Genomic DNA, 19,944 nt, shown 5'->3' with positions numbered 1-19,944 from the left:
TTTATATCATAAAACGGAACTGATGTTATACATGTTTACAGCTAAGCATCATCCGTTCCAGTTAAAGCCGGTCTCAAATTTGATTTGTCAGGTTTTCCCAGATATTGCGTTTATCCTCAGAAATGAATACACTTCAGAAAGTAACCACGTAGTACTGGCAGTAATCTGATTTATTCCTGTAACAGTTTGGTTACAGTAAGTAAATGCCTAAGAAATAAAAATATTAAAGAAATAGCATGAGATTATTTTTACCGAACAGCAAAATACTTTCTTTTCTTCTAAGGGCCATAAAATAAACAAAGCAATCGTTTTTATGTGGTTTTACAAGGTCTGAAGAAGGGATAATTGTAGCAAATATTTTGGACCAATTAAAATAATTGCGGCAGTTTTTTTATGATCCTAATAACGGCATGTTTTATGGAAACATTCGGGGAAAATTCGTTAAAATCGAAAAAGTTATAAACAATGTTTTTAGTTTTGACTGTTTCACGGCTATATTAATGCTATTATTAACTCGTGAATGCGCAATGAACGAGTTATCGCAATGCATGTGGGGCAATCTTGTTCCCAGAGGCTGTGTTTCTTTTCAAAGAAATGTCACTCGCTCGTTGGGCTGTAAACTTTATATTAATTTAATCGGAACTTAATCAAAATCATTAGTCTACGGAAAGCGTATTCACCATCGGCCGCCATTACGGGACAAAAAACAAGGACGTAAAATCAACGCGACGAATTAACTTATTCTAAAAAAAAACAGCTAGTGCTTGTGCTTTCTGCTTAATCCTTCCATTTACCAAAAATAAGAGACAACTTTCCTTTCAGACGGACAGTTGGTTTTTTTTGAGGAGGGGGGTGGGGGGGGGGGGGGTGGAGGGGGAAATTGCCGTGTTGATCAGCCGATCAGAAGCAGATCGAGATTGTCGTCCAAGTCATCAGTCATCATCTTCGCGCGAAATGGAGGAAAGTACGATTGAGAAGCGTCCGAGGGTGTTCTGTGCTCATTTGCGTATTTCTTTGGCAGTTCAAAGTTATAATCGTTGCGTCAATGGTGCCAGATAGCTAGACACCCTGAACAAGTAATTGATACAATCTTTCCATTGCAAGTCATGCAAATGTGGCGCAGTGACGTAGTTCGTTGTCTTTTGGGGAGGAGAGGGCCAGTTCAAGCCTCCCTAGGTATAAACGAAGGTGAAACTGTTTTTTCGTTTTCTTTTTCGCCTTTAAAAGCTAAACACTCCAAGGGCTTCCAAAAAATTTGAAAACTTAAAGTTTCTTAAAAAATACAAAACTTTTAAAGGATCTCAATCTTGCTGAGGGGAATTCGAACGACTGAAAATCTACGCGGTGTAGAGTGCGGAACAAACGAGGGCCCTTATTAAGCCTTTCTTGTTGAAGCAAACAATAAGCAAGGAACCGCACAACGAAAATGCTGCAGGTATACGCAGGAGCTGTAAAGGATCTAATCAGCCAAAATATAAATGACTCAAATTTCTGCAAAGCTGATCGGACTGCGTAGAAAACTTAACACGACAGCGACATAATAGAGACCAAACCGAGAATCAACAGAATACGGCAACCGTGGACAGCTGTTTCGAGCTGGTTGGCTCTCGTCAGCACGGTGAATACGATTTATGTTTCGAGTCCTGGGCCAACCAAAAACAATGCGAACAATGTTTTATATCTTTCGCAAACAAGTCAATCTCAGAACCTTAACAAAAGAAGACAAACAACTTGTTCATTTTAGACCAAATTTTAGGACGATAGTTAATTCAATGCGTTTTAACGGCTATGAGTGTTGGCAAGCAATATTAAATGCTTATTCGGAGGATTACCCTTTTTTGCTAAAATGTAACTATGACTAAGAATCTAGATAAAAAAGGGGCCTCTTTTCTATTGTGGCATGCTGTATTTGTCAAGGAACTGCGCACCTTTACACTGTACTGAGAAAACTGAACAAAGCGCTCATGGGGACAGCATCGCTTTATTTGTCATGCGGTAGATGACTGGAACGCTCTCCCAGACGGCATTAGGAACATTTCCAATTTCTTAGTTTTTAGACGTCTTATTAGAAACATGTAGACTCTTTTATCGATTTTATCCTTTTTACTTTTTATTTTTTTAGATAGCTATATTTGTAATTTTTTTGTATTCTTACGTTAGATTTATGCAGGGCCTCACTGAAAACCACATTTTGTGACATGGGCTCCCTGTTAAAATATCTTATTTATTATTATAGTGACAAGAATAGATAACAAGTCTATCTATACTAGACTTTGCATTATAAACTTTGCGCATGACTTGCTTGATATTATTCATTGGGAAAAAAAACTTCCGTTACAACTGTAATGCACACTCAAACTTCCCTTATTACTTTCAACATTATCGCAGTAATTCCTAGCCATTTAAAAATGGGGTGGGGGGGGGGGGGCAATCCAACTGACAAGGATATCTTTGAAAAATATATTTTTCATCTCTCCTTATATGTATAGAAGTTACAAAAACACTGTTTGGCAATTGCATATATTCCGTGTTTGAATTCTACTTTTTTAAATACAGGTATGCTTTACAGCAAGCGAGTCAAATACGACAGCCTAGGTTTAAGATAAGTCCAAACAAATTCAGGTCAGTTAGTAACTGCTTTAATACATTAATGCAGGATGGATAACGAAATTTTATCAATTAACTTCAAAATTGTTTCGCTAAACGTAAGAAGTTTAAATAATTCTATCAAACGTAGAAAAGTGTTTAAGTGGCTTCATAGGCAGACCGCACACTGCTATTTTCTCCAAGAAACCTTAAGTACCGAACAATCTATAAACATCTGGCGATCGGAATGGGATGGAAATATCTTCTACAGCCATGGATCAAATCATAGCAAAGGTGTGACGATTCTTGTTAACCCCAGATACCAATTAGAGGTGATAAGAAGTATCAAAGACAAAAACGGAAGATCAATAATTTTGGAAATCAAGCTTGACAATCAAAACCTTGTCCTTGCCAATGTATACGCTCCGAATGACATTTCACAACAAATCAAGTTTTATCAAAGAGTCTCTGTCAACTAGTGCGCTTTGCGGGCGTTGAGTCGCGTGGCGGCCATTTTCGCTTATATCGAAATTTCCGTTCTCAGAGTCCTCGCTTTTTCTGAGGATCTTCTGCGCTATGTGAACGATTTACGGTCCGGTGTGTTACGACATCATTACATCATAGAATTTCTATATATATTTGGTATTTTTTTATTGAATTAAGTTTGTGGCAAAAAAACCCGATGTTGTTGTGGTCGGGCCAACTGTCGCGATCTCCGCCAAAACGTGGTAGGCCGCCAAAGAATGAAAAAAAAAACCGACGATTTTGTTGCGAGAGAGCACTTTCAACATCTGGAACCAGAAGACGATTGATCTTGGTTTTCAGCGAAACACCAGTAGCGAATTTGCGGAGGTTTCTTGTCTCCACGCTTGCAAGTAAAGTGGCATCGCAAACCTTCATCTCGACACGGACAGCCGCGGTATTTCCCAGATTTCTTTGAACGCATTGTTGAACAGCTGCGAGTCTAAGAGGCAATTGCAAAATAAACAAGCTTACATATTTAGGGATATTTTCGTTCAAGATGTCGTAAATAAATTTATCTAGTTCTCTACCCACCACGCAGTTTAGTGGGACCGAAATTGGCTGACTTGTCGCTGAATAAGTTAGCCTCCCACGCAGACGTTCTTAGGGGTTCGTCACGCGTTCCTGCCCCACGAACCCCTAAGATCAAGAACGTCTGCGTGGGAGGCTATGAATAAGTCGAAGCAGCTCGTAATCTTCGAGTTGCAATTGCAACCAGAGAGCCATAATAATTTTCCACCATCTCTTCCTCTGCCGAATCCTCCATTTCTACTTCACGACTTAGGTCCACCATCTCTGAAAGTGTACTCAACTGATCCTTTGACAAGAAGAACTTCGAGAGCTTTCAAACATGGATGCCTCGCCGAGGAAGCCCCGGCGTAAACAATAACACACGTGCGCAAAGGCCTGTGGTTGAAAGAGACTCTTTAATTTAAATCAAACTCTAAGTGGATTTTCAGATTGCAACTTGATAATTGGAGGGGACTTCAACAGCGCGCTAACGCCAAAAGACAGAAAAAGTGTGAAACAACGTTCGAACAAACATACTGTCAGAAACGAAATTGAAAATCTGAGGCTCTAACTTCGCTCTCACAGATATTTGGCGTGAATTAAATCCCCAAACTCTGTCGTTTACGTGGCATGACCAAGCATTTAAGTCTCAAAGGCGACTAGATTTTTTCCTAATCACAGCTGATTTAGTTTACCTAACAAAAGAGAGTAATATTATGCATAATCCTTTCTCAGATCACTCTGCTATTATGTTGAATGTACAATCGGTCGACCAACGCAAAAAATCAGGCCCTGGTTTCTGGAAATTTAACGCAAGCTTTTTAGAAGATAAAGAATATGTAGAAAAAATGTGTGTAAACATTCTGGCTCTCATAGAAAAGTACAAGGATGTCACAGATCTTGGCCTGAAATGGGATGTCATGAAGATGGAAATCAGAGGCTTCACAGTGCAGTACACCAAGAGAAGAGCTAGATCAGAAAAAGACCAAGAAAAACAACTACTTAAAAAAGTAAATGATCTGCAAGTAAAACTATGTTCCTCGAGAAATGACCCTAATGTGCTGAACGAGTATTATTCACTAAAAGCAAAATTAGAAAAACTGTCAAACAGAAAAATTAAAGGTACAATATTGCGCAGTAAAGCGCGATGGTATGAGCACGGAGAAAAAAAATTCTAAGTACTTTCTCAATCTAGAAATGAGAAACTTCTTAAGGAAAAAGATCTCAAAGCTGAAACTATCTAATGGTGAAGAAACTGACGACGTAAAAACAATGCTTGAAGAAGAGAAAACATTTTATAAAAATCTATATTCTACTAGAAATGTTAATCCCAATAACTCCGAGTTTGATGCATTCTTTAACAACAACCTGTTAACACCCCTTAATGAAGATCAATCTAAGAAATGTGAAGGCTTTCTAACCGAACAAGAATGCTACCAAGTTAAACCACATGGACAATGGAAAGAGCCCAGGCTCAGACGGCTTCACAAGCGAATTTTACAAATTCTTCTGGGATTACGTTAAACAAAATGTTATTGCAAGTATAAATTATGGCTTCGAAAAACGCCAATTATCAATATGTTAAAGAAGAGGTATCATAACACTAGTACCGAAAAAAGACAAACCGACCAATCTCCTTGGCAATCTAAGGCCTATCTCACTTTTAAACACAGACTACAAAAATTGCCACGAAAGCGGCAATCGCAAAAAGACTGGAAGCCGTCCTGCCGCTTTTGAAAAACGCTGATCAAACTGGCTATATCAAAGGACGTTATATCGGTGAAAACGTCAGACTCATTAGTGACCTTATAAGCTACACCGCAGCAAAAAACCTCCCCGGTCTTGCTGTCTTCCTCGACTTTGAAAAGGCATTTGATTCTATAGAATGGAATTTCCTTTTTAAGGTTCTTGACAAACTTAATTTTGGTCATGACTTCAAAAACTGGATACAAACTTTCTATTGCGACACAACTAGCTGTGTCGCAAACAATGGTTATGCCTCTGATTTCTTCAAGCTGGAGCGAGGCGTCAGGCAGGGTTGCCCACTATCAGGCACACTCTTCGTCCTTGGTATTGAAATTCCTGCACTTGCGATTAAGAAAAACCCGAAAATTGAAGGCATTAGAGTTGGCGCACGCGAGATAAAAATCACACAGTATGTGGATGACACAACAGTTTTTCTAAAAAACCCTGAATCAATGAGTCACTTGCGTGACCTCCTAGAAAAGTTTGAAAGATGCTCGGGATTAAAAATTAACCACACGAAGTCAGAAGCAATGTGGCTGGGAAAATGGAAAAACAGAGAAGATACCCCGTTCAATGTTAAGTGACCGAAAGACTCTGTTTATGCTTTAGGTATATACTTCTCAAACTCGGAAAAGGTTAGTAATAAACTTAATTTCTATGAAAAATTAGATGTTTTGGAAAAGACCTTAAACAATTGGAAGAGACGGAACCTCTGTTAGGCAAGATCAACATTGTTAAAATAAAATCTGTGGGCCTCTCAAAGCTTATTTACAATTCATCCGTACTGCCAGTCCCTTAAAATTTCTGTGAGCAGGTAAACAAAATCACCTTTAATTTCATCTGGGACAACAAAATAGCCAAAATTAAAAAAAAAAAAACACAATTATTAGCAAACGCAAAAATGGGGGTCTGAATATGATTGATTTTACCTTAATGAACAAAGCCCGTAAAGTCCATTTGGATAAAGCGACTTCACCTGAGTGAGAATTCAGCATGGACGGTTATTCCAAATGAAGCCACATTACACCTGGGAGGCTTAACCTTCCTCTCAACCTGTAACTGTAGCAGTAAGGATCTTAACATCAAAGAGCTACCACTCTTTTATGAGAGAATGTTACAATACTGGTTTGAGTTTAAGGATGTGCAGAATAATAAAAGGCCATGCACAAAGAAAACGATTATATGGAATAACCAAGATATTAAAATTGATAACAAAATGATTTTTTTCCGTACTTGGTTTGATAAAGGAGTTCACACCTTAAAAGACCTTCTCGACCTGAATCTAGATTTCCTTACTTATGAAGAGATAAAACTCCTTTATCAGCTACATACAAATTTTTTGACCTATTTTGGACTAATAAATGCTATTCCACAAGAATATAAAATGGCAATAAAGCGAACGGGGCTACAGCAAGAGCATCCTACACAACCGTGGGATAACTTAAAAGCGCTAACAACCAAAGCCATACACAAAAGTTTCGTGAAGCGTATATTTGAAGAAACCACAGCAAAACAACGCCTTATTGCCAATGGGTTAAAACCGGACCAAATAAGCAAATACTTCAACTTAGCTTTCTCCATTATTATAGGAATAAACGGTTAACTATGTTCCAGTACAAAACCTTACATGATATAGTTTTTACTAGAAGCAAATTATTTAAAGCTAAACTGGTGAGCAGTGATCTTTGCTATTTATGTTCAAAAACGAAACAAGATCTAAAACATATGCTTGTTTCATGTCCGGTCGTATCAGAGTTCTGGAAAATCTTTCTGGAATGGTATGAGACTCATACTACCATAAAAATAGAATTGTCAACCGCAAAAATCTTATATGGTATCATAGATAACGACCACCTTTGTAATTTAACTAATCACCTCCTACTAATTGCGAAATACTATATATATTGTTGCAGTATTAATGAAGAACCTTTGTCTTTTAGTACTTATCTAACAATAGTGATAAGCAAAGCTGAAATCGAAAAACAAATGTCAACAAGGACTAATTCAAATAAACGTTATTACAATAAATGGAAACCTTTAATTGACAAAAAGTTTGTAACCTAGAGCTGTATATTACTTTTCTTTGTACTTTGTAAGATATAACGGAAATAAGCAAGCCATAGTTGTGAATGTAATTGTATTCTTTTTTTTTTTCTTTCGTTGTATTCTAGTGTATTGTAAGTATTATTTGTACGTATTGTAAGGGTAATATAGATATTGTCAATAAAAAAAAAAAAATAAAATAAAAAAAAATCTTTCCGCGGGAAAAAAAAATCATTACTACTAAGCTGCGTTGTGAAGATTATAATAAACTATTTCAAGGTGTTACCACCCTAAACTACTGGTATAAGAGCTTCTCGAACCCATCACTAACCAAAGTGAGACATGTTCTTCAGAAATATCAACACACTAGACAATAAATTGAGAAATTTGCTTTAAAACTGCTTCAAAGAATTACACTAGAAAGATTTAAGGCTGGTTTCCATATGATCGCAGACGATCGCAAAAATAGCTGTTTCCATATAATCGCAACGATCGCAGAGCCGACCGTCGCCATATGTTTTGGTCAGCAGAAATGTCAAATATACACGCGCGTGTAGCAAACATGGAAGAGCGGAAATTTTGCTGCAAGCAAATTTACTTCCTCTGTTGACCCTCTGTTTGTCATGAGGCGAGGTCGTCGTCAGCTCCAAAACCGTCGAAGACATCGGTTTTGGATTCGATAACGACCGTACGCAGTTCTTATGTTGCGAAATTTGGCCCCCGCTTCCCCGGCCGACAAATTAAACTTCTGCTCGATTTTGTCCCAAAAGTTGGCCTTTTTGTTCGTCTTTAAAATCTTTGCTGTTGCGATGGTAAACACATTCATAACGTGCAACTTCCTCCAAAAATTCCTCGTTACTAACGTGTTCAATCTTAGCCAGAGTGTTGCTACGTAGACCGTTCCTACAATCGACCACATGAGCGTTGAATCGTGGGAGAGAACTGGCGAAATATATATTTTTTTCTGATGCATCTCCGCGGGCCGGAATCTCAAATCCTCGAATCTGATTGGCTAATCGCCCGCCCGTAACCGGTCCAGCTTTTTACGATACGGACCACGGTCCGAATTTTTATCCGCTCTATTCGCAGCAAATTGAAATAGTTGCGAAAGTTTACAAACAAAGGCCATAGTTACAAGTAAACAACTTCCCGTGGAAATATGTAAGGAAAATATAAATTCTGAAGAAAACGGATTCAGACGAGAGTGTACACAGCGAAAGTGAATTTTACTACCCAGAAGAAGAAACCCCCAACGAAACTACGGCATTAAAATATGAAGAAGTTGAACAAGACAGGCAATTAAGCAAAATTCAAGATTTCATTCACTCACTTCGCCCTGATAACACTAAAAAAAAGACAACTTACGATCTGAACATTTGGCGAAGATACTGTTCCTCAGTTGGAGAGACAAGAACCTTGGAAAACATTCCTCCTAACGAGCTCAACATTCTGCTGTGCAGATTTTTCATGGACGTTCGGCGGAGTGTACGAGCCAGCTACACTTGCATCGCTCCAGAGAAGTATTCAGCGCTAGTACATTTGTATCTAAAGTTCGCCAGCCATCGTCCTGAAGAAATGAAGAGACCCGAGGCGCCTTTCTTCCTGTCTTCCTGACAATAAACCACAAAAGAAAGCCTGCAGATCCGGTGTGGTACAGTCGAGCTCCTCTCGGAAAAAACAAGATCGGAGAATTTTTGACGAAGGCTGCGAAGAATGCAGGACTGCCTGAAAATGTAACCAACTATTCTGTGCGAAAAACCTACATTTCAAGGCTGATGGATGCAGAAATTCCTGTTTATTATGTAGCTCAGCGGAGTGGACATAAGAATTCAAAAAGCTTAGATTCCTACAAAACTGCTTCCGACGACCACCAGCGCACTCCAAGATGTCCTTGCTACTGAGCAGCGAAACGAAATCTCCCATCTCTTCAAACGATGCACCGCTTAATCAAGCAGTCAAAGCCTTGCAGCACCCATTCAAGCCGAGAGAAGACAAGCAAGCTTCTTCAGGCGAGGATCCCTTCACTGTTTTTTTTTGCTGGTTCGAACATCAGTAAAATTGAATACTGCACGTTCAATTTCTCTTTCAATACAGCGCCTTGCAGCAGTGGTGAAAGCTCGGCTCGGTCAAAGCCACGAAAACGCCACATTATCGTCTCAGATGACTCAGACTCAGATTAACTTGAACTTGCTTTTGGAAAGTTAGTTTTCACAAATCCAGGGACGTTTTAAACATGTGTCGAACCATTAAGAAAAGTAAACTTCGCCGTGTTTGAGTCTTCATTCATAATTTTTATCATTCGATCGATATTTTTAGACCTTTTGGACATGCGTGTCATCATTTGCAGCGTGTCAACATTCATCCACTTTTGACGTTTGACAGATGATTGTCATTTCAATGACTCTTAAATGGTTTTTTCTTGTTTTACATGACGACTTGCGAGTGAAAATAAAATTACACTTCCTATAAACATGCCACTTAAATTTCGGCCCTATTTACATTTGTTTCATAGGATTTTGTTACCACTTTCCTCCTCCAGCCTTAAACTTACACTCTTACAAACGTCCCAGCGAAAAAAAAGCAAACAAACAGAAAAAATAAATAAGTTATTTACCGGTCTAGGTCGGTCCGTATGAGAAAAAACTGTGCCCTTGGTCTTGAGTACGGCCCTCGGCCTTCGGCCTCGGGCCGTACTCAAGACCTCGGGCACAGTTTTTTCCCATACGGACCTCCCGCCCGGTAAATAACATATATTTACGGATACGTTTCGATCGCGGATCGCAAAACTTTGGTTTCCATATGATCGCACAATCGCAGTTTTCGCAGGAGATAGAACATGGTTCTATCTTCTGCGATCGTGTGCGATCGCGATCGCAGGATCGCAGACGATCGCAGAAGTGTTTCCATATGATCGCAGACGATCGCAGACCTTATTGCGATCTGCGATCATATGGAAACCAGCCTTTAAAATAAGGAATAATGACAGCTGCTCTCAATGTCATAACCCCAATTTTTTTGTACAAACTGATTTATCAATAGAAATTTCTACCAAGACGTCTTAGCAAACAATCTTGTCGCCAAACGGGCAAATGTTATTTTAGCATCCGCTAAATTTGAAGATGTTAAAATGTCTCTCTCTCCTTTTCTTGCCAATATTTATAATTATGTTCCTCTTTTTATCTCTAATTGCTACCACATTATTGTTGAAGAATTCTAAGGGGAAGTATATATTGTACATTTTTCTTCTATTTATAAAGTGTAACTTGTATATTATGATGAATAAAGTGTTAAAAAACATTACACACCGGATCTGGAATGAACTAATGGGCGCGCTAAGTTACATGTACCTTCCTCCATGGAGCTTTTTTTATTATTTTAGTCATTTTGTAAGAACAAAAGTGTCTCTAAATTAAATCACACAGTTAAGACTTTATTTGGAAATATCACATACACCAATTCACTACAGGAAAAAGATAAGCTACGGATTGATACATTTGATGCAAAGCCACGAAAAACGTTACACAAGTATTTGTCAGGTGCTTCCTCCGAATGTCTTTCTTTGAATTTACTAACACGTTACAGTACTAATAGAAAAATATTACAATCAAATTAAAACATCTTTTGCATACTTGTTCCAAATAATGAAAACAAAAACAATCTGATGCATGGCCAAATTTACAGGGCGATGAAAGTCCACTGATGCCAGTGCCTCAATGTCTACAGAGCACAACAAAAGTTGGAACCTGCAACACACAAACATGAAAAAGGAGAATTTAAGGGAGAAAAATTTGACTGACTAAATTATTTACTAACTCAGCAAGTAACTGAATGAGAGAAAAAAAAGTCCATTCAACTGACTGACTGGTCAACTACACCGTGACTTCAGTACAGCTCATACTGACCAACCGAGTTATGAAGCAACTGAGATGGTCTGGTTTACCGTTAGCTCACGTAGCAAGCGTTTTCAGAAAGAGAAAAGCTGCAGTAGTTAGCAGAGAGCACTAGAAAATAAGGGGGGGGGAATGGGGAAGGAGAAAGTGAAAAAAAAAAAAAAAACGCTCGCGGACAGACCCTGCGAATTTTAAAAACTCCCGTTCGACCCACGAACGGGGTTTCTGATTGGCGCAGTTTGAATACTTAGATTGACACCTTTCAAGCCCGCGTTATGATTGAAAACACGCAAACCGATTGTCGACCATCGTCAAAATGGCTAAGGAACCGTTCAAAGAAATGGTGGATAGAGCGCTTAGTTCCCTTGCCGAAAAAACATTTTTCAAATCTGAAAGAAAAGCAGAAGCTTTCTGTTCAGTAGCTGTTTTGCTCGCTATTCTTCCCACTGATTTCGGAAAGCGTCTAATTTTTCACTTTCTAGCACTCAGGAAGGAGAACGCATGTGTACCGGTAACTTGCCCTTTGATAAGTATTGTGGACGAACAAATCTTGAAAGCTACTACTGTATGTACTGTATCCTTCAAGCCCTAGTCAAACGGCGCATGATAGTCAATGACAGTTGTTGATAGTTAAAACTCGCACGCTCGTTTGACCACCAACTATCACGCGCTATTATTGACAATCATCACCTATCATTCACTTTGAGCAGGGTGGATAGATTCCCAACATCTATCCGCCCTGCTTTAAGCGCGTTCAAATTCTGCATGATAGTTGATGATAGTTTTTCTCCCGTTTAACTACCCGCATGGTAGTCGATGATAGTTTCTTGGTCAGTCGTTTTCTCCACCAGCGCTCTCTATATTTATTTTCCGTTAGTTCTTCCAACAACTGAAGGAAAACGAAGGAGGGCGCTGCTCACTTTCGCCGCGAAAAATTCATCCATACGAAGTTTTCGCCCCCAGGGTCCTCTCTCTTCCGCCCTCGAGAAAGGTACCTGGTTACCTCTGGTCACGTGGCACTCTCTTGCATTTAAGCCTCCAGCGAGGGTGAGTATTTTGAGAAAATTTTGTCGTGGGCATAATGGAAAACTATCCAGACGAGAGAGAAAAAAAATTGTCACTGCCAATATGGCGCTCGCATTTCTGAGTTGTATACAAACAGCGTTGCTTTCTGCTGGTTTTGGGAACTTAAGTGTGAAAGTTAACAGGTGTTTTGTTTAGAGAGATTATTCTTCAATAACTATAAGGATTTGATTGCTGTGCTTCCGACATTTTTCAAGAAAAACCGTATTTGTTAAGGCAATGAGATGCTGCTAATTTCCCCATGATTGTGAAAGCAGTGGGCATTCCTAGCATGCCACTGTTGTGCTATGTAATTGGGAGAGTGTTTCTGGAATCATTGGCTGCCCTGATGACGATGACCTTTTCAAACAAATGCTGTTTGAATGTGATCAATTTAAACCAATGTAACCGAGAAAATTTAGAGGTGAAGTATAATAATATTGACTACATAGACATATTAGGACATAAGTGTTCCATCAGTGAACCAGAAAGGATGAAGTTTCCTTATCTTGTCTGCAGGAGAGGTATTACATTGTTTTGTTTGTTACCATATTGTTTACTTGGGCCCTATTCAGGCTTTAAAGTGACTACGCTCGGTTTTTAATTGGGCATCAAATTTACTATTATGAACAGAGCTTTTCGTCAGTGCTTTCTCGTGCTTCCCAGTTATACTTAATAATAGTAAACGAAATGCAGGCACTAAATTGACCAAAATAATGAAGACACTATTTCTCCTTGGACACAATTAATGGCTAGAGGGCCCTGTTACAGGCACATAGACTGAAGAGGGCCTTGGTATCTTCCTCAACATTAATTCATTACAGCCGATGTGTGTGTAGACTGACTGTAATATCATTTCAAAAAAATGCTCCCATTTTAATATTTCTTTTTACATTCAAATTAGTCCATCTTGTCTCATTCAAAGTAAAATGTTCTTTTGAATATTGATCCATAAGGATCAATCAAAAATTAAACGAGACTTACCAGAAGTCGAAGTTTGATTGGGATTCTGCCGAGTCATCAGTAGCACAAGAATGAGAAAGCACTTGCCGCCCGAGTGATCAGTCTTTAAAGCCAAGAGTGTGCTTATCAGGTACCCCAGTAGCACAAGAAGCTAGGGTGGGTATATGGTTGTACAGGGCGTGGGTGTGACTTCTTGTGCTACTGATGACTAGGCCGAATCCCAATCAAACTTCGACTTCGGGTAAATCTCGTTTAATTTTTGATTCTGCCTCGTCATCATGCGCACTACGAAGTCACGTGAGATTTCAAAGCAACTGATAGCACACGAAGTGTAACAGGTAAACCTTATTTATTTTGAGCTCAGAACACTTGTAGCAAAGGATGAGCCTGTGTCAATCTCTCTATCATAAAACCTTGCAAAAGTAGCAGCTGAGCTCCAGCCCACAGGTTTCATAATCTCCTGGAGTGAAGCATTGTTTGCTTTAGCTTTAGAGCTGGCAGCTGACCTAACACTATGGGGTTTGTAAACTGAAATGTCAATGCCTGCCCTTGTCATTATTTGCCGGATCCATCGTCTGATGGTGTCCCTGTCTGTTTTTTTGTGTGGCTTCTGATCAGTTATAAACAGGTGAGTCTCATTCCCACGGAGTGGGTTAGTCCTTTCTAAATAAACTGAACATGTGCTCACAACACAAAGTTTTTCCTCATGTGGATAGGCAGACAACTTAACAACTAACTCTGAGGACATTGTCCCTGGTTTGCTCTGCTTAATGTTACTGTCAAGTAAAAAAGTGTAACTCGTTTCTTCTTTGACCGTATCTGTAATGTCTAGAAGATGAATAGACTGGCTTCTCTAAGCTGTAGGCATGACTAACTTTAACGTCAAATCTCTCAATGAGAGACCTTGGGAGGCATTCATGGAGCCAATGAACTGGAGAACCAAATTAACATCCCATGTTTTGCTGTAACCAGGCAGTGGGGGCCTGTTTTGGAAGACACCTTTCATGAAGCATTTGACATCAGGATGCTCCCCAAATGTTGGCTGAGCTGAATCAGGTTTGTCTAATATTGCAGAGTGCACTTCTTGCTGAATTTATACTGCTGCAGCTCAAGCCGCTTTCATACAAAGTTGTCAGACATTCAACTGCCACTTCTACACTGGGACGAGTTGGATCAATTTGTCTTTGAGAACAGAAACTACGCCATTTTCTGATATGTCCATCATATTGCCTCGGAGATGACTGGCACCAGGACGGGAGGATATAATGTTGGTTGCTTTTTCAGAAAATCCTCTGTCTTTGTAGAGTTGCCGCATAAATGACAGGCTAACAGGTTCAACTTTTCCGTAACGGATGAAGTTGATTGCACCCCGGCAGTGTTAGCAGTTTCTCTCTGTGGTGTATCAACAGTGGGTGGTCCACTAACAGTCGCAGTAGCTTCGAATACCAGCTTTGGCTTGTCCAGAAAGGTACAATCAGGATTCCCTCTGCCTTGTTTGTTTGAATTTTCTCCAGATATCTCCCAATCATGCTAAAGGGGGGGAATACATAAAAGAAATAATTTCCCCAATTAGCTGAGAATGCATCAACAATTGTTGCATCAGGGTCAGGCCTCCAGGATGCGTAGACTGGGCATTGTTTATTTAATCTGGAAGCAAACACATCAATGGTTGGGGTGCCAAATATTGATACTATAGAGCCATATATGCCTGGGTCTAGCATCCATTCTGTGCGGTCATTAAATTGTCTAGACTCTGTGTCGGCTTCAATGTTCTCACAACCAGGTAAGTGTGTGGCAATTAACCAGATGCTGTGTTTGACACATTGTACCCATATTTGTCTGGTGACCCAGTCACAGTTGGGGGATTTTGATCCACCCATGTTGTTAAGCTGTGGTGTTGTCACATTGGATCTGGATGTGAGCGTTTTCACAGTCCCCACACAGAGCCTTCAAGGTCAAAAATACAGCTAATAACTCAAGATAGTTTACATGGTGGGCTCCTTCCTCAGGGGTCCATCTCCCCCCTGTTTTCTGAGTTCCCCTTACACCTCCCCAGCCATGGGTAGAGGCATCAGTTTGGATTTAACAAACGGGTTCCCCATGTGGGATATATTTGAATGAAAGGTCTACATTAGACAGCCACCAGTGCAGCTCTGACTTGGCTTCTAGAGAAAGGGACAGGGCTGCTCCAAAATTGCCCTTGTTTTCCCTCAAAGCATGAGTTTTGTCTCTTTCTAGACTACGACAGTGGAGAGGGCCATATACCACTCCTGGGATGCTAGACACTATCAGGCCTATAACCTCTGCCAGATTTTGAATTTTACAAGTGCCCTTCTCAATCAGTTTTTGGCAAGCATTTTTCAGCTTTCCTTTACGTTCTGTTATCAGCTGCACAGTCATTGTGACTGAATTCAATACCAACTCCAAGTCAAGAATGTTAGTGTTTGAGCTGGAACAAGCACTGATCTTTTATAATGTATAGGGAAACCTAGTTTTTCAGAAAGCCGGGTAGTGTCCTGAACATTAACATGACATTCGTCAAACGAGTCACCTTGAAGGTAACAATCGTTTATATATGACAACAGTAAATTGGCCTTTCTCTCTTAAGTACCTTGAACGCAGGTTTTAAGAGCTTAGTTAAGATTCTAGGTGCTGATGCCAGACCATTAGGTAAGCAGGCATATTGATACAATTTGTCCCTCCATGAAAATTTTAAATAGCTTTAGTGTTTGGTACAGTGTAATCCCGGGGGGGGGGGGGGGGGCACTCCCTTATATGGGCTATATAAGTATGTGCGGCGCCAAAGGGTATGGTTTTTCAGTTGCTTTGGTCATAAATAGGAGATCGATTTTCGCTATTTTGCTGCCATTTTGGTAATAAATAGGGTGTCAATTTTTGCACTCTAGTCTTAAATTCGATTTTTTCTTTCTTTGAAGAAGCTACTTCTTCATCATGATGTTTACCACAACTGTGTACGTGCCGCAACGGCTTGTCATGCGCTCTGGTCACGCGCTGGGCTCCAGGGATTTTGAACTGAAGTTGACCAGACACTATCAGGTCATAAATAGGGTATCAAATTTTTGGTCAGGTCATAAATAGGGTAGGGAAAATCGCAAATTTTGGTCATAAATAGGGTAAGGGTTTTGTGAAGCGGGCCACACACCCCTATCCAATATTTTTGGGAGTACCCCCCCTAACCCTAACCCTAACCCCCCCCCCCCCCCGGAGTGTAATAAGCATCCCTTATATCTACTGAGGCCATATAGCAACCTTGGGTCATTAAGCCTGTGACAGATTTGAGTGAATCCATTCTAAAGTGTTGATAGACCAGACTGGGTTTGAGTTTATCCCAGATTAGATGGTTACCCTTTGTGGTAGTAAGGCACTCACAGTTTTCAGGTCTGTTATACCAGTTCTGTGTCTCTGTCAGAATGTCGTCCGAGAGCTTTTCTCTCATAAGGCCGTGGCCAATCTTTGCTATTTGCTGGTTGACAGCAGGGCCTTTCTTGTGATCGAGTTTCAGGTCGTCTGCTATGCCTGATAACACATCAATTTCACCACCGGCTTCTGTCGCTTCTCGGTGGGGCTCAGAGCTCTGATTTATCAGCTTTACAATGCTCTGTTCAGTTGAGTCAGATTTCTGACCTTTTTCAACTGTTTGTGGCGCCGTGGCCACAGCTGGTTGTTTTGTCGAAGAATCTGTGTCTTTGGCTTCTTCTCTTGCCTTCGCTTCTTCTGTCGGTTGAATGTTCTCTACTATCTATGACGTTCTCCAGCGATGCCTTCATATCACTGAAGAATTCAGTCACGGTTGACTTCAATGAAGTGAGGAAAGAAACCAGCAAACTACTCATGCCAATGGCTGCCACGATGGCGGCTTCACCAGCGGGCGTGGCATCAGTTTCGGCACTTTTCTGTTCTGTGGTTTCTTCTGCAGACATTTTTCCACGAAAACCAAGCTTTGCTTGGCAATTTTCCTATTCCCTGTAGTGTCAAGCAGATTACTGCTTACTTAGTTAAAGGTTTTCCGTTTTTCTTTCAGTGATTTCGTTTTCTTGACTGACTCAAGCAAAGGCGGGAAATGCACTGATCACTCGGGCGGCAAGTTCTTTCTCACCTGTCTTCGTAGTGAGCATGATGACGAGGCAGAACCCTAAGTTAATCCGTCTGTTTGCTGGAAACACAGTCCCTGATCACATATAGACGACATGTAAAATTAGGTTTTCATTACCAGTCTCTCTCATTTTCAAAATGGCAGAAATTGCACTTTCTTTTGGTTAGCACCTGTGTTTACTCGGTTTTGTCTGCCAATCAATTTCCAGATTGTTAATGGAATCTCCATATTTTCAGTTACCTCAGTCTCCAGATTTTCAGTGTTTTGAGGTTAAGAGGTCTGTACATGTGGGTTAGTCAAATAACAATTGGTTAATATGACAAAATTGACAGACAACAAAATTTGCAACTATGAACTAAAAAATTAAAATAGTATGGAAAATGGATAGAAAAACAAACTCTATCTGTGTGATAAAACAAGTGTGTTTGTGTTATGGTGTACCAAAAAGGACGGGGAGTAATTCAAGGAATCCAAGCATCGCAGGTGAGACGTGACCTCATGAAGGTTAAGATTTAGCAGGGGAAACACACATGTGGGCTCAAAAGCCTGTTCTGTAAGACCAAAGAAGATGCCTTTTGCAATTATTTCAAACTATAATGGAATAAATGATTGTGGCTTGATTGCATCATGCATGCAGTTACATTTGTGGGCATTCTAATAATTTGAGCGGCTGTTCATGAAGGACATGAAGATTCAGCAACGAAAGCGAGAGTATTAAATAACGCCAGAATCAGCCGATTATAAACCCTCAATAGGTTCTTGTTGATATTTAAAACCAGTTCTCATGGAAGATTAATCCATTGAGCACATTTCTCCCCCCAATTTTTTTGTAGTCTAGACAATTTGTTTACTCTGACACATTCTTCCCTCCAGAGTGACGCAGTGTCTTGTGAGAAATATGTGTAGGTGCTTGGGCAGAAACTGGTAAATGTTTAAAACTTGCTTGGTGAAAAGCGAGTGGGGCAGCAATCATATTAACTTTAGAGATACATCTCTGGTAAGGATGGGTAGGACTTTTGGGATGAAAACCACTGAAAATGAGAGCATTTGTCAAGACTGCGTAAGCTGCTCACTTACAGAAAGTACATGAGAATTTCTCTTTTAATTCAAACCATAGCGGTAAGTGACAAGCATTCATTTGTATAATGAACTTTTAGTGCTCACCTGAAATTACACACAAATGAGCTGATTGATTCACTGTTAACTGTCCCGAGAACACTGGCACCTCTGGTCCTCTGGTATGTTCTTAATTACCTGTTCTTTGTGCTGGCCACACCCTTAAAGTAAAGCAAAACAACGCTAATGCGCCGATCAAATCGAAACTTCAACATCCCCCCCCCCCCCCCCCCCCCCGTGCAAACCCCGGGCATTTGACTATTTTCTGTGCCCGGGAGTGGGGAATTTGACGGGTAAGGCCTTCACGGGGGTGGGGAATTTGACCTTGCCTGGGTGGGGTGGGGACAAATTGAACCGGAAGTGTCAGGTTTCAAATCGCTTTTTTGGGGGGACGCCGAAGTCGCTAACATAAACACGTGTTTGGACGAGATGGCAGAGTTTAAAGGAAGAGATACAGCATTACAAAAAAAAGGTCTTCAAAAGTGAGAGTGCTTAAACATTAATTATTTTTATGGATTGTATATAAACGATGTAGATTATTTTATACAATGAGTCAAGCTGCGGCTTTGTCCCGCAGTGAATAGTGAAAGAAATAAACACTGTCGAATGAAAAACCGCTTTGGCTTAAATTGCAGAATATCCTGCCACTCAAACAACATTCTACGTAGCCGGCTAACTATTAATTAATATGTATTTCTAGTTCTTTAAACGATATAGTTTTTTATGCAATGAGTCAAGATTCGCCTTTCTCCCGCATTTGTGTCTGCAGAGGTTTTTAGCCGGAATAGCCATAAAACAGCAATGAACAGTTAAAGAAAAAAAAATATTGTCGGATGAAAAACCGCCGCTTTGGCTTAAACTGCAGAATACCCTGCCACTCGAATAGTCTACGTAGCCGGCTAACTCATTTTAACAACCTTTGCCGTGTTTCGGAGTTAGAACAGCTTACACTTGCTGATTGACAGTGTCCGAATCATTAGTTTCAATGTTAAAGTTGTGGTTTTTGTAGTAACTCATGACAGGACCCGACAACGAGATGTTCTTTAGGACGGGCATTTGACAGACAAATCCGACGATAAGGTAGGGCATTTGCACACCATTTTGGCCCGAGGGGCGGGAATTTGAACGATCCAATCTTCAAAAGTTCAAATGCCCGGGGTTTGCCCGGGGGGGGGGGGATGTTGAAGTTTCGAGTTGATCGGCGCATAATGTTCTGTTGTTTTGATTGCACCTGTATTAAAATTGATTCACAAAATTTTATGCTTATAGCTGTTTTCTGCAACTTTGTACCCTGATACATGAAGAATGTAAGATTATTAACTAGGGCTAGGGTAAATTAGGCAAAGTTTTTATCTTTCCATGGGGTAATATCGGCCATACAGCACCTGTGTA

The 19,944-nt window shown here is 40.1% G+C and overlaps 1 long non-coding RNA gene and 2 pseudogenes across 1 annotated transcript in view; all 3 read right to left on the bottom strand.

Moving 5' to 3' along the window:
• Positions 1-6,836: 6,836 nt before the first annotated feature.
• Positions 6,837-19,944, bottom strand: part of LOC146488557 (uncharacterized) — a 13,579-nt gene continuing 471 nt past the window's right edge. The window contains exons 2-4 of the long non-coding RNA XR_014866408.1: positions 18,601-18,713; positions 10,172-11,150; positions 6,837-8,371 (exon numbers count right to left, since the gene is read on the bottom strand). This is a non-coding gene — a long non-coding RNA (uncharacterized LOC146488557). The remainder of the gene's footprint in view (positions 8,372-10,171; positions 11,151-18,600; positions 18,714-19,944) is intronic.
• LOC146488559 (uncharacterized) lies at positions 13,108-14,852 on the bottom strand (annotated as a pseudogene).
• LOC146488558 (uncharacterized) lies at positions 16,528-18,593 on the bottom strand (annotated as a pseudogene).

The sequence above is a fragment of the Pavona decussata genome, unplaced genomic scaffold, assembly GCF_977016875.1.
Source record: "Pavona decussata unplaced genomic scaffold, jaPavDecu1.1 SCAFFOLD_9, whole genome shotgun sequence".
Lineage (NCBI taxonomy): Eukaryota > Metazoa > Cnidaria > Anthozoa > Scleractinia > Agariciidae > Pavona > Pavona decussata.
This window is presented reverse-complemented; position numbering and strand designations above follow the sequence as displayed.